The 20080-nt window shown below is 33.1% G+C and overlaps 1 protein-coding gene across 6 annotated transcripts in view; it reads left to right on the forward strand.

Annotated features, from left to right (window-relative positions):
• HBS1L (HBS1 like translational GTPase) overlaps positions 1 to 20080 on the forward strand; it is an 87483-nt gene that overhangs the window by 20863 nt on the left and 46540 nt on the right. The gene's annotated exons all lie outside the window — the stretch shown is intronic.

Below are 20080 nucleotides of genomic sequence, written 5' to 3' on the forward strand. Positions count from 1 at the left end.
CTCCTAAAGGCCATTAGTTTGGGGCCGAATTACTGGAACTTTACTTCTTGGTTTATTTCTCCCAAAACACTTTACACATTACAGCCAGAGTAACTTTTTCAAATTTAGCTCTAATTTTCTGTCGTCTGTAGAAACATTTTAAATTATTTTATAATTTAATTATAAATATTTATAGATAATATATATAAATATAAATAATATATTTATTCCTTTTAGGAACTGGTTTCTGTTCATGTGCAACCCTTCTCCCAATCCACCCAAGAACAAACCTACCTGAGTTGTTTCTGCTTCCTTTTGGCGCTTTGCCCCTACCACCACTCCCGTTTCTCCCCCTGCTGATCTTGTTTCAGATTGTAGTTTATATATCACTCCCAGTCCTGGGGTAGGGGAACCTTCATATGCATCCTAGTTCACTGTATTTCTTTTATTACCATTCCATGTAAAATTACAACCTCCCTCCTCGACACATACAGCCATTTCCCCCTGCAACGCTGTTTTATTGTTCTTCATAGCATTTAACATCATCTGACATTGTGTGTAACAGTTATTTTGTTGTTACCTGTCTCTCTACTGATCCCCAAGCCCCCCCCCCCCGCCCCCGTGCATTCTCCATGAGTGCAGGGATTTTATGTGTTTACTGCTGTCTCCTCAGAATATGTCTCGCTCATAAATGTAGGAAAGGGTTTAAAGTAGAAGATGAGTCTCACTCTTACTAGAGTCCCACATTCTTATTCTCTACAGGAAGCTGTAAATAAATATGTAAACAAATCGCTTTTGTATTATTCTTCTAGAAACTTTACTGGCCTGGCATATTACATATGTGAACCTACATGTATATCTTTAGACAAATGGGAAGATATATAACACTTCTATATTTGTGTCATTTACCAAGGCATTTTGCAGATCTTTCCTTACCATATACATAGAGATCAATCTCATTCTTTTCAAAGCTGTGTAGAATTCCATAATAGGATTGTACATTAAATAGCCCTTGTCGATAATCATTTTAAGTGTTTTCAGCTGCTGTTACTAATGACCCCAAAGTGAACATTCTACATTTTTACACGATGAATTTCTAAGCCAAAAAATAAGTACTTTAAATTTTTGATAGATACTACCTATTGTCTTTAACAGAGGTTGTACTTATTTTTTTCTTAAAAGTTTGTGTTTCTTTCCAGATTCTTATAGATATAGTTATTACTCATTTTTGGTATTACACCAACCTGATAATTAGAAATTTTTTTTTTCATTTATTTGTGTCTTTAATAGAGTGAAGCTAACTGCTTTCTCATATATTTAAATCTATTTGTATTTCTTTTTTTTTTTTTGGAGCTATCCATTCTCAATCTTTGCCCATTTTTCTGCTGGTTATCTTTCAAATACTTGTGATTCCCAACTTGTTTTTATAAGACAAAATTTAATTTTAATACATTCAAATGTAGCAATCTTTTAAAGGTTTTTGTTGGAAAGTTCTGTTTGGTTACAAGTTACAAAAAATTATTCATTTTTTTCTAATATTTGACAGATTTTTCTTTTTCTTTCTTTCTTTTTTTTTTTTTTTAAACACCTTTGAATCTTTGATCCAGCTGCCATTTCCAAGATGGAAATCCAGTTTCTTCCCCATCTTTTGTCTTTCCAACAGCTGGATTTGTAATGGTACCTTTTGTTGAATTACATATCCCTTTTCTTTTTTAACCTAATATGAACTGCTGTCTTTGACATGCACTAAGGTCTTCTCTATGTCTTAATTTTGGGACTCTGTATTGTTCCCTTTCTTTGTCTTGTTTTGTGCCAGTACCAAATTTTTAATTACTGTAGCAATTATTACACAATTTTAATTATGTTTGGTAGGATATCTTATTTTTTTCTTTCCTTTTTCATAATTTTTTGTGAGTTATCTCACTTGGAAACAGCTTGTCAAATTTTCTGAAAATCCAGTTATAATTTTAATTGAGATATTTAATGTTAGAATCTTTTTGGAGAAAATAGTCTGTCTTTATAGATGGCAAAAGACTTTAAACATTACATTATTAAACATTAAATTTTAATAGATTTTCTAGTACACTTGTAATATTGAAACCATCCTAGTTAGTCATGGTAGCTTGTTCTTTTAATATGATGGATTTTATTCACTAATATTTTATTCAGGATTATGCTTGCTAGTCATAAGTTTAACTTACAGTTGTGTGTATGTGTGTTCATTTGGGTTTTGGATTTCTTTTTATGATGGTTTTCTAGAGAATTTAGAGTTTTTCTTTATCCTTGAGTAATTTAAAGAGCATTGAAATTATTCCTTTCATCAGAGGATTTATCTTTCTCAATATTCTAGGGTCATTTTGAATGTTTTGTTTTTCTTAGAAAACCGTCTTCATTCAGACTGACAAATGTATTTGTTTAGCATTATAGCAAACATTGTCTTTTTTTAAAAAAAATTCTTTTATATGCAGTTACATCTCCATTCTTATTTATTTATTTTTGGTAGTTTTATTTATTTAAGTAGTCTCTACACCCCACATAGGGCCCAAATTTACGTCCTCAAGATTCAGTTGCATGCTTTTCCGACTGAGCCAGCCAGGTATCCCAATCTCTATTCTTATTCTTATTATAAATCTTGTTTTCTCCCTTCTATTTTCTTCTCCCCCTCTGCCAGTTTTTTTTTTCATGTGGTTTCTTTTAATTATCTTTGTTTTAGTCCCCAAAGATTGGCTCCTAGATTAAAAATTCACTCTATTAGTATGTTTTCATTGGTTTGCGAGTTTATCTCTTTATTACCTAATCTGTTTTCCATTCTTTTTCCTACCTTTGTGAATGAAACTTAAATGCATTTTTATTTCTTTACCTTAGAAGTTAATTTTAATTTATGAGATCGTGAACACAGAAAAATTCAGAAAATAATATAACAGTCACTCATGGATTCACAGATCTCTCTCTCTCTGTTTTAAGAAATACATTATTAGATAGGAGCCCTAGCTCCACCCTTTCCTCAGACCTCCCTACTACCTTGTAGTAGGTATGCATTGTTAACATTCTGTCTCTTTTTCTGTAGTTATTTTTTTCCTGTGGATACTGCATTTACTATGGCTCATAGGTTCTTTTAGAATTATTGTTACTTTCTGGGTTCTTTTAGAGTTACTGTTATTTTCTGGATAATTCATAGTTTTGATTTTGATTTCCTTTTTAAACCAAGAACCTGAAAGAATTTTAAAATCTCCAGGTTATTGTGGGAGTTTGTTATTTTTATTATGATTACTGGTTTCATTGTTACCAAAGAATGTGGTCTGTGCCCTTACTTACTGAAATTTATTGAGGTTTTTCTTTGAGTCTCAGTGTAGTTTTAGAATGGTTTCATAGGCACTTGTCAAGAGTATGAATTCTGTCTGAAGAATACAAAATGTGATATGTTTCTATTGGTTACTTTTTTGGGTTACATTTTATTTTATTTTTTTAAAAAATATTTATTTATTTGGGAGAGAGAGCAGGAATGGTGGGAAGGGGCAGAGGGAGATGTAAAGGGAGAACCAGATACCTCACCAAGCAGGGAGCCCTAGGAGAGGCTCCATCTCAGTATCCTGAGGTCAGGACCTGAGCCAAAGGCAGACACTTAACTAACTGAACCACCCAGGCGCCCCTTGTTGGTTACTTTTTAAATTGTTACGGGTTTGGTATTCTTACTTAAATTCTGTTTCCTTAATTGTTGGTTATAGGCTGAGAGAGGTAAGTTAAAATATAATAATAGTCTTGCATTTTATTTCATCTTACTACTTACAGGTTTTACCTTTTGTTTGGTAAAGATATATGATCTTTCTGTGGATTTATAGTTTTCTTTAAAGTTCCTCTATGGAAAAAAAAAAAAAAAGTTCCTCTATGATTTGTTTTATGCTTTTTGACTTAAATTCAATTAAATTCAATTTGCTCAATGCCATGCTTGCTGCTCTAAGTTTTATTTGTCCATCCTTTTGCTTTCATTGTTTTAAATCACTTTGGTTTACTTGTGCCTCCTGTAGATGTGTATAATTGTGTTTGTCAGCAGCTGTTTTAATAGATTAGTTTTTTTCATTTTTTGGGAATGATAGGATAGATAGAATGCCTTCTGTGATAGGCAGTGTATATTTTGACTTGGGATGTACTCTTTGATAACTTGAAGATTTGTCCTATCATTGTAACATAACACACTTTAACTTTTTAAAGTAAAATTTAATTTGCCAGCCCTAAAAGGTATGTGTTGATCTCATTATGAAAGTTAAGAAATTAATTTATATTTCACCTTCTATTCTCATAAATTTTGTTGATATTTAAAATTCTTATTTATACCTTTTATACTATCTTTAAATGTCTGTTAACTGTATTGTTAACTTTAAACAATTATTTAAGGAGTCCTGGATTTAAAAGTTCATCTCAGCAAAGTTACACTTTCTCATATTTGCCCCTTTTTCTCTTTCAGTTCTGTATTTTTAGTCATATTATATATTGCCAAGATTTATAGTATTTTTGTTTTATTCTATATTCAAAGCTTCCTTAGTTTCAAACCAACCATAATTATTTTAAAATAGATTTCTCATGATTAAGTTCCTATTTTTGTCTCCTATGACTTTGACATTGGGTTTAACAGCTCACCTTCCCTTCCTTGCAAAAATATATGTATGTGAAATATTTCCCAAATTTTTGAATATTTGAAAGTGATTCTGTGGCCTATATTTGCATGACAAATTGACAAATGATGGTTTTGGGTCCCTCTTTCTTTTGTGGAGGGCTTTTTAGACATTGCTGCACCATTTTCAAGTACTGTATGTTGCTAGCTAGTCTGATTCTGCTGCTTTTAGTTTGGCTTTTATTTCTCTAGTATTTTCCCTCCCTCTGTATTTCTGAGTTCTGCATGCTTGCTTTCCAACTTTTTCTCCTGTTGTTTTTATCATCTTCTCCCCATCCCGAAACATGTGTCTGGGTGGGGAGGTGGGGGTATGGGATATTTCAAAACTAGATATTTTTCCTTAGAGTACTTTATCAGATTAAACTACCCCTTTTTCAAATGTAAAGCTAGACTGATTTGATAGACTCATGAATAAGACAGACCTTGTACCAAAGATTTAAATGCTTAGGTGTAATGATTGCATTATCTGTATCACCCTGACTTGATCATGACAAAGCACTGATCAGCGTAGAGGGAAATCTGTTTCTTATTTAGAGAAATTTTCAATGTTTCTGTACTTTTAGAATTTTGGAACAAGAACTTAAACCTGTGTGAAAATTAGCCTTTTATTATGGTGTAATAAATTAGAACTTTGATGTCTAAAATAATGCATTAAATGTCGATGTGTCTCCTTAATTCAGATAACATTTTAGTTCATTTTATTAACATACATCATATAGAAAATCAATAGCAAATATAAATAAGCTTCAAATGAGTTATTGTCTAATTTTGTCATACATTCATGTGGGTAGACTGCGAAAAGAGCATATATTTAGGGAGTAAAATCTTGGGACAATTTTCTGGTTTTTGATAGGGTTTTCCTTGTTACCTTAGATCTACCAAGGGAGAAAACACTCTCCAAAACCGAGTAACAGACTCCTTTTTTTTTTTTAACAGAACGTCCAAATTGAAATACACATAGTATTGTTTGAAAGGAAAATTCATGGCAGAAAAATCTTATTTATCTTTAGAGTTGTATAATTAATCAACCTAACTTGGAAGAAAAATAGCTTTCTACACAATGGATATTTTTGTGAGAGGTGAGGTTTAACTGTTTGATGGCTAATGAGGCTTTTTCTAACATTGGGTTTATTTTGGTTCTTTTAGAAAAATAGTTGACCTAAAAAATGTAAACATTAAGAAAAATAATTGGTCTGCAAATCTGGTAAAGGAATTGTATGTAATTTAAATTTAACATTTATTTTATAGTTCCTAAGATGAATATTTCCATTGCCTTGCAAATAAAGTAGCCAATAATTATGCAAATTAATTAGATCATGAAAATAATTGTTTAAAAAGTGTTGGAGGCTTTGGAAAAATATATTTCAATAGTGTACTTTACAGTTGAGCTACTGTTTTTGATAAGGTTGGTCTTTAGTAATACTGGCTTGTCCATACTGTTTAGAATATTCATTTTCCTTTCCCTTTGAACTTCATCTTGTTTTCCCTTCATTTGGAAAATAAACCCTAGTTTTACATAGTGAGGTTGTATTATCTAGCTTCGCTTTGCTTTGCTAGTTTTGCAGTGTTAATACTCTATTAAAACAGTCTTTATAGAGTGTAGCTGTATTCTGTTGTTTGAATGCCTATAAAATATTATTTATACCCAGTGATTTTCATATTCTTGAGTGTTAATGGTAGGTTTTTCACTAGAGAGTGTGCAAGGAATTAAAAGATAAAATTAGGCTTGTAAATGTGCTTGCCACAGGATCATTTTTTTCTACTTCTTTATTGTGCTGTATTTGTCTCTTCAACATGACCTGACTAAATGGAAGAGAAAGGGACATAGATTTTTAGGAGATGTAGTTTCCTCTTTCTTCTCAGGTAGAGTATATTGTGAGATTTTTATTCTCGTCCTGAAAACAGATCCCAGTTTTAATTTGAAAAATCTGTATTACAAAGAAAACTTATTGATGTGAGATGTTATGAACACTTTTATATGAACTTTTAGTAATGTGCTTAAAATGCATTTTTCATTTTACTTTTTTGTAAGGAGTTTAAAATTGGCATATTTAATTTACAGTATTTCTGATGCTGCCTTTAAAATATCTTTTTCTTGAAAGATTGTTTTCATTAGTTTATCACTAAGTAATTTCATTTAAGCATGTACAGAAGAATTTTATACTTGTACAGAAAACTTCAGAATTAATTGACTTTCTGCTTTAAAAGTATGTGGGCTTTTGAAAGGAAGTGGTTTATTTCACTGAAGAAACTCATCTGGTTCAGAATGTTTTCAGATAGGTCTTAAGATTCTCTTTGAAAAAAAATTCTCTTTGTATGTACACCTACACTGGAAAAACTTAAACACTAATTGCTTAATTTAAAAATAATTTGCTTTAGACTCTCAAAACAGCTTATCTTCTTGATAGAGCCAGTACCATATAAGAATTGCATGGATGCTAAATACAGAGTTTTCTCTTAGGCCTAATTACCTTTTTTTTTTTTTTTTTTTTAAACCATAGAAATCATAATCCAATTCCAGGTATATATTTTCATGTTTCATTCCTAAGCAATTATAATTTTTTTAGTATATTTTTGAGTGCTTAATGTATGTATTTACTAAACATTGCTAAGTACTTCAGCAAGGAGTTGAATGGAAGCAAATGACAAAATTCTTTTTAGCTAGTATTTAATTTTCATGTCACTTTTTATCAGAAAAGCATGTGATAGCCACTGAAGACAAATCTAGGTCACAGATTCTCCCATGGAGCTTTATAGTAGCATGGGTATTCTGCTCATCAGGAGAATCTGTGAGTTAGGTAGAAAAAAACTGAGGCTCAAATAAAATAAATAATTTGACATAATTTCACATGGATATTGAGAGGCAAATTTTAACTCTGAGTTCTTTTGAACTCCAGTCCCTTTTTCGTGGTTACATGGTACTTGCAATAAACTTTTATATTGTAATAATTTAACCTTGTTTGGTGTTTGTTGATAATTATCTTAAGGATATAATTAAATCTCTTGTTAGGGAAACGAGTTTTACCATTAGTGAGATATTCCAAAATTACTTTTAAGAATTATTTTCTGCTAGTATGACTTAATTAAGAGACGTGACATTCATGTATAGAGAATTGGTATCAATTTCTAAATCCTTGCAAATGAGCAGTCCTAAGAAGTGAAGCCCTTTTCTCACGTATTTAATTTTAAATCACTTTGTGGTCTTCCATTTTTTTGAGCAATGATTCTGTTTGATTTAAAATCTTGAAAAAATTTTTTACAGTTGCTAGCTTGGTGCCATTTTAAGGTAAAAGCTTAAATAAATAACAGTGTTTATTGAGTAAAACTAAAACATTCAAATGACCCAATGAAAGAAAAAACATGTCCCTAATCCCATTTTCCAGAATTTAGAGTTATTAGCATTTAAAAAAAATTATTTATTTATTCATAGAGCCAGAGAGAGAGTGGCAAAGACATAGGCAGAAGGAGAAGCAGGCCCCCTGTGGGGAGCCCAATAAGAGATTCAATCCCAGGGTCCTTGAGCCAAAGGCAGGTGCTCAACTGCTGAGCTACCCAGGTGTCCCTAGAGTTATTAGCATTTTTATGCATTTAAGTGATAACAGTAGGCAATATTAATGAACACTTACAGGCAAATATTGTACTAAACTTTTTATCTCTTTTAATATTCACAATAATTATATAGAGCAGGGATTATTTTTATCCTAGTTTTATAGCTGAAGGTTCTAAAGCTAAAAAATGACTAAACGTCTTGCCCTAGGCCACCAAACTAATAGTACATGATGAAACCAACACTCAGAGTAAGATGCTGCTGATACAGATGTCCTGTTTTATATATTGGTTACTTCTTTCTAGATATAAAGAATATTAGTTTATTTTTAAATGGGATCACACATCACTTTTTAAATACATTTTAACTTAATCATGCACTATATACTTAAGTTTTAAAAAATCTGTTCAATTTTGTTTTTGTGGTAAAATATATATAACATATTAACTTTTTTATATGCAATTCCATATTTATTGCAGCATTATCCACAATAGCCAAGATGTGGCGGCAACTAAGTTAACCATTTTTTTTTAAAGATTTTATTTATTTATTCCTGACAGACAGAGAGAGAGAGGCAGAAACGCAGGCAGAGGGAGAGGGAGAGAAGCAGGCTCCATGCAGGGAGCCAGACGCAGGACTCGATCCTGGGTCTCCAGGATCACACCCCAGGCCAAAGGTGGCGCCAAAGCGCTGGGCCACCAGAGCTACCTAAGTTAACCATTTTCAAGTGTACAGTTCAGTAGTGCTAAGTATATTCACAGTGTTTTACAACCAATCTTCAGAACTTTTTCATTAGCTCTTCATTTTCCCCTCTGCCTGCCTCTAGCAACATAGTCAACAAATAAGTCTAGCAACATAGACTTATTTGTATGCCAGCATAATTTAGGTTTTCATAGTATTCTGTTACTTAATTACTTGCTCTAGAAACTTCAATTTTTCTATTTATTATTACAAAAACTTCTTCAGAGATATTTTGGACATTTGTTTTTTTGATAATGTTGTAAAAGATATTTATAGAGTAGCATTGGATAGAATAGCTGGTTAAAAAGATACGGGCATTTTTAATGCTTTTGCTATATATTGTGAAGTTTACCTTTCATAATGATTGTACTGATTTACTACTTGTATTTAGTTTTTAATCATAATAGCATAATGTTATTTTATAAAGGATAATTATTTTTCACTGATGGATTATATATTTGCATCAAAGTTTTCTTTCATTAATAGAGTGGATAAAAGTCAAAGGTGGTGACTTTTTAATGCCATTTCTGGGAGGCTTGCTCTGATGATGGCCACCTGTGTATGTGTGCCTGAAAATTTTGTCTGTGCTGCATTATGCATGCCGTTACATAGGTTGGCATTGTATAAAATACCACTTATTCTTGAGAAACAGTACCTAACTTAGAAGTTTCTATGAGGAGTAAAGTAACCCATGTGGTGCTGTTGGCACAGTGTGTGGCACGTGGGAAATGCTCAGGAAGTGATAATTGACTTAATTCAAAGAAATAAAGTGCTCTTTTACTAGCAACTAAGGAACAAGTGCAGTTAAAAGGTGATTATATTCAAGTCTAATGCATTGGGGTGCTTAAATAAATGACTTTTGCTGACATTTTTGGAAAAATCAGTTAATTAATGTATAGCATATTAGTTTCAGAAGTAGAGTTTAGGTAGGGATTCATCAGTTGCATGTAATACCCAGTGTTCATTACATCAAGTGCCCTCCAGCAACTGACTTTTTTAGGCAGGAATTTTTCATTAATGTTTTATTAAAATACTATAATTTCATTTTCCTTGTAATACATTGTCAATTAGAGTATTTCCAACTCTTTTTGGTGATTTTATAATATTCCATGATGTGTCTGTACTACAATTTATTAAAGATTTACCATATAAAAGGACATTCATTTTATTTCTACTATTTGTTTCTATGATCGACGCTGTTTGTAGAACATCTGCGAACTTATCTTTACAAAACAAGGCTTTTGATTTTATGAGATCTCCTATTAGTGGGATTGCTGTGTTGAAAGGTATATTGTTTGCTTTAAATAGGTATGGCCATTGCTTTACGAAAGTTATTATGGTTCATGCCTTTTCCAGCAATAGGTATTAGTTCTTTTCTTGATTTTTGGACAGCCTGACAAGTGAGAAGTTAATGTATCACTGTTACTTTAATTTGCATTTCTGTGATCATTAATGAAGTCAAGTATGTTCATATATTCATTTGCCATGTGAACTTGTTCTGTGGATTACTAATTGTATCTTTTGCCCATTTTTAATTAGGTTGTCCTTTTCTTATTTGAAGTCTTTATGTTATGGATACTAATTTTTAAAAAATTATTATTGAAGAATAGTTGACATACAATGTTGTATTAGTTTCAAGTGTATAACATAATGATTCAACTATACATTACTCCGGGCTCGCCACAGTAAGTGTAATCAACATCTGTCACCATATGACATTATTACTGACTTTATTCCCTGTGCTGTACTTTTCACCTCGATGGCTATGTATTTTATAACTGGAAGTTTGTATCTCTTAATCTCCTTCTTCTATCTTCCCCACCCACCTCTCCTCTGGCAGTCTGTATTTAAGAGGTTTTTTTGTTCATTTGTTTTTTTAGAGGTTTTTTTTCATTTGTTTTTTAGATTCCACATATAAGTGAAATCATGTGGTATTTGTCTTTTCTCTGACTTAGTTCACTTAGTATAACATTCTCTAGGTCTATCCATGTTGTTGCAGATAGCAAAATTTCATTTATTATGGTTAATATTCCATTGCGTGTGTATATGTGGTGGGTGTGTTTCACATCTTTAGCCATTCATCTATTGATGGATACTTGGGTTGTTTCCTTGTCTTGGCTATCATAAATAATGCTGCAATAAACATTGTGGTGCACAAATCTTTTCAAATTAATGTATTTATTTCCTTTGAGGAAATACCCAGTAGTAGAATTGCTGTATCATATGGTATTTCTACTTTTAACTTTTTGAGGAGCCTCCGTACTGTTTTCTGCAGTGATTGTACCAGTTTTTACATTCCCAACTGTGCACAAGGGTTCCCTTTTCTTCACATCCTTGCCAGCGGTTGTTATGTCTTGTCTTTTTTTTTTTTTTTTTTTTTTTTTAAAATTTTTTTTTTTTTTTAATTTTTATTTATTTACGATAGTCACAGAGAGATAGAGAGAGAGGCAGAGACATAGGCAGAGGGAGAAGCAGGCTCCATGCACCGGGAGCCCGACGTGGGATTCGATCCCGGGTCTCCAGGATCGCGCCCTGGGCCAAAGGCAGGCGCCAAACCGCTGCGCCACCCAGGGATCCCTGTCTTGTCTTTTAAATGCTAGCCATTCTGACAGGTGTGAGGTGATGCCTGGTTGTGTTTTTGATTTGCATTTCCCTGATCATGAGTGACATTGAGCATCTTTTCATGTGTCTGTTGGCTTTTTGTATGTCTTCTTTGGAAAAATGTCTATACACATCTTCTGCCTTTTTTAAAATCAGATTTTTTTTGGTGCTATGTGAGTTCTTTTTATATTTTGGATAGTAGCTCCTTATGGGTTATCATCATTTGTAAATACCTTCTCCCATTCAGTAAGTTGCCTTTTCATTTTGTTAATGGTTTCCTTCACTGTTACTTTGGTGTAGTCCCCACTGTTTTTGTTTCCCTTGCCTAAGTAGCCATTTCCAGAAATATGTGGCTAAGGCCAGTGTCGGAGAAAATTTTTTTTTTAGTGCTATGCATTGTAAGTAATTTTCTCAGTCTTTATTTTTATTTATTTTTATTTGTGATCTCTTTTTCTATAAAATTTTTTTAAAAAAATTTGAAAACTTTATGTCACTATATCTGTCTTTTTAACTTACTGGGTTCTAGTCTTGGATTTTAAAAAATACCTCCAAAAACCTCAATCTGTAGGTTATATTCTAAATTTTCTTTTGAGAGAATTATGTGAATGTTTTTGACTTTTTTTTATGTCTGACTTCTGATTCTTCTAAAGTTTATTTTTGTGCATATGTAAAGAAGGGTAAACTTTATTTTCTTCTAGATTTCCAGTACATCAGCTAAGACTTTCTTTAAAATGGCAATACTAATATTATCTACTTCAAATGTAGTTTGATTTATTTAACCTAGCTTCTACCATATAATCTCTTAAAACAGTGCTGGTTTCCCTTATCTTCTTCCCTTTATTAATTGCTTTAAAATTTATTGTATTTGCTATCAGGAAGTTATTTCTGTATATGGGTAATGTATGTTCCATTTGAATCACTTATTAGCTGTGTGCCTTCAGCAAATTACTTAATGTTGTGTGTCACAAGTTCCTCATTTGTAAAAGTAGGATAATAGTTCTTATTTTTTAGGATAGTTACAATGTTAAATGAAGTCCTGTATTAAACCATTATAGCATTTCTTGGCACATATTAGGAAACTCATTAAATTTAGTTATTCTACATTGTTGAAGAGGTGTTTCTCAAATATACATTCATGCCTAAATTTAAGACATGATGTATTAACAAGATTTGTTAGGGAGGGTCTTAAGGGTAGATAATCCCAGGAATAGGAATATAGATGAGATTTATCAGGGAGAGTTTAGAATAAATGAAACAGAAGGTCTAAGAAAGAAGGGTAAGAGACACTGATATATATGTTTTTTGAAATATATAATTTCATTTTATAAAAGAAAGAGGCTTTGTTCCTAAGTCTGGTCTAACAATTTTTTTTATCACAACAATATTAACAAAATGTAAATGGCTTTTTTGAAAGGAAAATTATTAGTAATGTAGTATTGTCTTTATTCCTTATCTCTTAAAGTAGCAAGAATTTTTGTTGCTGCGGAATGGTTAAAGTACTGTAATTTAAATTTGCTACATATATTAGATTTTAAATTTGTGGATACTGCTTGAAGGTATAATTTAATGTAATATACAGGTTGAAACCTGTTCATCTAAAGATTTTAATTTTTAAAGGCTGGCTCAGCAATATTTATATTAAAATCTGATCCCAGTGAATATTTTGGGGTAAAATGCTTTCTTCTGTGTGAAGCAGGTAGTGGTGCATGGTGGATTTGATGAGGCAAATTTTGCTATATGAAGGATGTTTTAAAGTGAAAAAATAATTCATACTGAATAAATCACAGTTAGTGCAGCTAAAATATTGAAGGAAGTGGTTTATTCTCTGTAACCTAGCTGGTGTACTTTTTGAATGTACATCTAGTAACTAGAATTTAAATATGTAGTCAGATTCACTGAAATGAAATCATTTATATTTGAAGTAGTTGTTTTTCACTGAAAGTTTAACAATGGTTTCTTTGAAATCTTGAAAATCTTATTTTTGTGTGTGAGTACCTGTATGTACTCTGGTGTATTTGAAACATTTTTAGGGACAATAATGATTGATGGCAAAAAGTATACTTACCTGGAACTCCCCCCTCCTTTTCTTTCTAAGCAATCTTAAATGCTTTTTAAACTCAAGATGTTTTAATCCAAATGACTTTATATTGTAAATTTGTCTTACCTTAAGGGTCTGTTATAAATTTATTTTTAATGTTTCTATCTTAACCTTATAAATACAAAGAATTATTTTCTCCTTTTGAAGTCTTTCAAATCACCTATTCATCTCCTATTTTCCTCAGTATCAAAATAATATATCCTTAATTTAGGAAAAGGAAAGAAGTCACTTATGATTTTCTTACCCAAAGACAATAGTTGTATGTTTGGCCACATTTAAAAAAAGTTTTTCCTATGCATATTTACCCTTTATTTTATTAAAGTTTTTAACACAATTATTATACATACAATTTTGTATTCTCTATATTCTTTCTTTACATTTTATATCTGTGCACACACATTTTTAAATGTAGAATCAATTTTTTTACATCCCAGTTTGATTCAGAGAATACTTGAAAAACATTGATTAAAAAATTATGAAAAGCATTTTTAATTTAAAACAAAAACTAGTGTTCTATGTTAGTATTTTTACATCTTTTAGGTAATATTCAGATTTGAAATTACTTAATACCATCAGGCAACCAAGCCTATGCTTTGAACATGTCCCTTGTAATATTTCTCATGTTTAGTTATGGATTTTACATGGAAAAAATCAAACATATCTTGCATGTTTTTATTGGATTTAAGAATATTATTTCCTAGATAGCAGTTTTCATTAACTAGTACCCTATTTGATGTACCTGATAGTATTAAAATGTTAAAAACTTTCACAGTTGGGGTTATTTAAAGATTAATGATACATATTTGGGGGAGAGATTCTCACTGAATAGGCTAGCTAGTTATTTTTAAAAATAGGATTATGAAAAAAAAATAAAAAAAAATAAAAATAGGATTATGAGGGCAGGAACCTTAAAAGGTCATCTGAACTAATTTCCTGACTTGAGGCAGATCTTCAAACATCTTTTTAGTTATGAACCTGAAACCAGTCAACAAGAGGTAGGTGGTTATAACTTGCAAAGAATGTCAGTCTGGATTGGTCAAATTGTATAACTTACATAAACTTCACTCCTTCATCTCTAAAATTATTTTTATATCAGATAAGTTATTCTGAGTTATTTTTCTATCTCAGGGCATCTGAGAGAAACAACACTTTGTCAGCATCAGTATCTTCCAGTGACAAAGATTTTCCATGGAAGAGGGGCGAGGATGGCCTTGTTCTTTCCATCCACCTCCTCTTCCCAGGCTGAGAATCACTGGCTTAGAGAATATATTAGTTTTTCCATATGCAAAATTATATAATCTTAAGCATTTAAGTGCCTAGTATGTATGTACCAGACATTGGACTGGATATTGTGGAAAACATCAAAAAGTATCCTTCTGGAGCTCATAGGTTAGTTGGAGAGGTAAGACACATACTTTATATTGATATTTTACAGTATAATCGGAAAATAATATATTCTATATGAGAATATTCAATAAGGATTTTTTAAAAAGATTTTATTTATTTATTCATGGGAGATACAGAGAGAAAGAGAGGCAGAGATACAGACAGAGGGAGAAGCAGGCTCCATGCAGGGAACCCGATGTGGGACTCGATCCCGGGTCTCCAGGGTCGCGTCCTGGGCCGAAGGCAGCACTAAACCATTGAGCCACCCAGGCTGCCCTACAATAAGGATTTTTGACTTCAAGTCATATCATTTTGGTCTGGAGTTATCATTGGTAAGAATTTGGGAATATCATGTGTGACCTAAAATTGATAGCCTTTAGCTTGGATATATGCTTTAGAGGCTAAATGTCACTTTCCCCTCCTAAAATCAGCATCAGCAAGAGGTTAAGGGGTTAGTATGTGTGTATTTGTTATTAGGGGAAGACTAGCCTATCCTTCCAGTTTCCCATTGAAAATTAAAATCATATCAAACAGAAACTTCTTTGGTAAGCAGAGAATGATTTGGCTACTAAGATTAACCAAACAGATTCTTGGGAGATTTTGAAACGCAAACATTAAAGGAAATCAGAATTACTGATTTTAACAACTGACCAGAAGCATCTGAGTAGATACTAATGATTAGCCTCACTAGAATCACAAAATCATCTTGACAAAGCATTAACAGTTCAGATAGAGACAGTTGACTAAGTAGTTTTTGTATACATTTACCTTCAAAATAAACCTAGTTCAATAACCTTGGGAGAATCACATGAAGTCTGGAGGAGGTGTAACCACAACCAAAGGGGGAAAAGAGAACCTGCCTTGGAAGCAGCCTGGAGAAAAGAAGCACAATTTCCACTAATTAGGCATGTGATCTTTAGAATAATCTACTTAAATTTTCATGTGTAAAAAAGAGGGACTGGACCACATGATTTCTAAGAATATAGCCCACAAAATTGCATGACTCCATGAATCTAAATTCCATGTAGGGATTCTACAAGGAATACAAATACTTTCTGCCTGCCCCTTTATTAGTCTGAGTTCCTCTATTGCCTGCCTTCTCAACCTTCCCTTTCTTTTCCCAGGTCATAAGTTGCTTCATGTTTTGTAATGGGGCTCTCCTTTCTTCTGCTCTGCAAACATGATTATCCAGGTTTCTATCCAATTTCTCTATGCCTTAAAAGAATCTCAGGCCTAGTGTGTTCTGTATTCTTAACTAATTTAGAGTCCTAGGGATTAAGACCTCAATTTTTTGTCTCCTTAACAATTCATCATCACAATGTACGAATGTATATTCCTCTCCTGCCTGTTTACTCTCACTTGTTCTGTATGCTATGGTACGTGCTCAGCTGTAATCATAGCATTTGTCTCTGCAAAATTCTCATCATTTCCTTGTCTGTATTTCAGTCCTGTCTGTCTGCATGTCCATCACATTTAGAATGAAAGCTAGTTGAAACAGAGAGACTGTTACTCATCTTTGTGTCCTCAGTGCCAAGAACATGTTACAATTTAACTTGCAAAACTCTAAAGACCTGAGATAGTATCTAAGCAGTGTTTTAAAAAAATAACTTGGTGGCAATCCCTGTCTATTTAGGAGGAGAAGCAGTCTCTGTGTGGACTGCTGTAATTTTGCACTTGATGAAAGAACCAATCAAGAGAAGCAAAACCCTGACTAGCAGATTTCTCCTAGTTCTCAAGAATGTGTTTTCTATTTGGTAATGACACAACCATCTGCTTTTTCTTCTTTGCTGGAAAATTTGGAAACTGTTATTTCTCTCACCTGCCTACATACATACAGGCATCAACTAGTCCTAATTTTACCCTATAACAGCTTGGATATCCCTTTCTTTGTCACCATCATCCTCATCTTACTCAGTGCATAGAATTTCTTACAACAGTCTTCTAACTGTTCTCCCTCCAGTCTTGTCTTAATACATTTTCTGTGCTGTGGTGAGAGTAAGTTTTAAAAGCTCTGATATTTTACTTCAGTGCTTTAATTCTGTGTGGATCTTATATTTCAAAAATTATGGCCTATATGTTATACATGGCCATAAGTGTGTTACCTCTTTTTCTGTTCTTATGTCTTACCCACTTAACCTCTTCCCCTATGTTCCAGCCATGCTGATCTACAGGTAGTCATATTGTTTCAGGCATTGTGTCTTGTGTCCCAGTCCTTTTTTCTTTATTTTGTCCTCCAAGATTCATTAGCAATATTTTAAAGGAAACCTCGCCTAATTCTTTTAGTGTGTGTGGGTTGGTACCTTTCCTATGCACTCACTGTGCCTGCGTTATCACAGTTCACGTGGCAATATGTGTGTTATCTCAAGTAGACTTCTGTTTCTTGAGGATAGGAATCATGTATTATTTCATCTGTTTATCCTAGTATCTAGCACAGTGTTACACTGTTGGCATTTTTCTCCTCCCCATCATGAATTAATATGTGATTGCCAGAGAGTAATTTGTGTCTGGATTCCGTGGTGTCAAATGAGGAAAAGGAAGTTGGTATTTTGGTGATAGCAGAGACTCACAGACTGCTGCTTTCTGACATTACTGTGAAGTACTGAGTACTTAATATATGTCAGGCGTTGTTCTAAGCCCTGTAAAGGGCTGTGTTGATGTGTTTAAATCTTATAACATCCCTATCAGGTAGATTCTCTTACTGTTATTTTATAGATGAGGAACCTAGGCACAGAAAGAAGTTAAATAACTATAACTCACCTGAAGTCACATAGTAGCAGAGCCTGGATTCCACCTGGGTTATCTTGCAGCAGAGTCCCATGTCTTACCTACTTTACCAAACTCTGAGTAGTAAATTGGAGGATTTTGACATGGAGTGGTTATGGGAGTTCTCCTGTGGGAACATGAGAGTGCACATGTATCTCTAGGTACTTTATTCTGTTGCCAGTTACACAGTGGAGAAGTGTTTGTACTTCATAGGCTCTCAATAAATCTTTGTAGTAAGAATCTAAGAGTCTTTGATCATACTGTGCTAAAGTTGGCCTCTGTGATTCATGCATTATCAAGAAGCCTTGGCTTCCTTGTATTGATAGTTTTCATGAAATTAATGGCATTTATATGAACATGAAAATAGCATGCTTTGGCCATGGATGTGAGAAAACGAGTTGTGTATGCCCAGAAAATTCCAGTCTGCTTATGGGAGTAGTAGGGAAGACTACTAAGTTAGTCTTATACAGTAAATCAGCCGTGAGATCCCAAGGGCCTGTTCTAAGTAGATAGGGAAGGAAAGAAAAGGACAAATTTGAGAATTAAAAAAAAAATTTTTTTTTTAAGATTTTATTTATTTATTCATGAGAGACACGCAGAGGGAGAAGCAGGCTCCTCATGGAGAGCTGATGGTGGGACTCCATCCTGGGACTCCAGGATCATGCCCTGAGCCAGAGGCAGACTCGACCACTGAGCCACCCAGGCGTCCTGAGAAATGTTTATGAGGAAAAAGTAAATAGAATTAGTATTAATTGGATATAGAGGTTTTGAGAAAAGAGGGAATCAGAAGTCAACAACTATGGGGTTTCAAGCTTGACTGGACAAGAAAAGGCAGTTGATCATTTTATGGGCAAGAGGATGAGTTAGGAGATGATCTATACATTTGAGGTGGTGATTATAGGGTATATATTTATATATATATAGAATATGTATTTAGTGCTTTATCTAATAACTATAAAGCAGTGCTTAACCGGAAGTGATTTGAGGCCACAAGGGGACACTTGTCTGTATCTATAGACACTTTGGGGATGCTGCTAAACATCCTGTGATGGGGAGGCCAGCTCCTGAAACAGAGAAAATCCTGTCCAAAATATTAGTAGTACCAAGGCTGAGAAATCCTGCTGTAGAGAATGTGAGGCCTGCAGGATAGATTTTACCATGACATTGTTCAAAGAAGTCACATTGATAATTCCCTTTTAGTTTTCACCCTTATTCCTTTAGAAATATGTCAGAGCATTGAAAGAGCTACCAGGAAATGATTTCTTTTGTTCAATTCAGCAATCAGCAAACATGTATAAATGATGTACAAAATATAGAATATTTACATTGCAGAAAATAGAGAAATAACAAAATTTTCAGCCGTCGCTGTCAAGGAGCTTCAGAGTCTAAACAAGGGGATTGCTTAACACAAAAGACAAACTGTGTCGAGTGTTACTTTCAGCTTGGTAGAGCATTCTGAAATATAATTGTCATTGAATGATTGGGTAAACTTTTTATTTCCAAACAGAACTTTTCAGTGATACATGATATTCAGGATCATTGATGGATTTTGGGGTGTGATATGCTGATTCTAAGTGTTACTGTCAAGTAGGATTTTACTTTATTAACTTATAAGAAAAATCAAGAGCATCTCTGAAGAATAGTACAGAAAGAAGTTTTTAGTGTTTTGAAGTGTTTTAATTTGAACACATTTCACTTAAACATTTTTTTTTTAACTATTTATTTGAGAGAGAGAGAGCACAAGCTAGGAGTAGGGCAGAGAGAGATGGTGAAACAGACTCTGCACAGAGCATGGAGCCCAAAGCAGACTGGATCCCAGGACTCTGAGATCATGACTTGAGCCTAAGTCAAATGCTTAACCCACTGAGCCACTCAGGCGTCCCTTCACTTAAACATTTTTAATTATAAAAATAATACAGTTGTATCACAGAAGTATATAAATTTTGAGATGAAAGTTACTTCCTTTTAAATATCACTCTTTAGATGTAATTACTTTTAAAAGTTCACTTCTATTCTTGTGGACGTTTTAATGTCATGAGTATAGTGATATAGCGTCTTTGCTATATAATATTGCATGTGCTTTTTCCACTTAATGTGCATGGTTTCCTTTTCGTGCATATAGGTTTAGTATGAAGCCAACTATTCCATTGTTTGGGTGCATCATAATTTGTTTGACCATCATCTTACTGATGTACACCCACCATTTTTCTGCCATTATAGACAGCACCACAGTAAACAGTCTTGTTCATACAGTGTTGTACAGTAATGTTAATATTTTTGCAGAACACATTACCAG

This window comes from Vulpes vulpes, chromosome 1 (genome assembly GCF_048418805.1).
Source record: "Vulpes vulpes isolate BD-2025 chromosome 1, VulVul3, whole genome shotgun sequence".
NCBI classification, from domain to species: Eukaryota; Metazoa; Chordata; class Mammalia; order Carnivora; family Canidae; genus Vulpes; species Vulpes vulpes.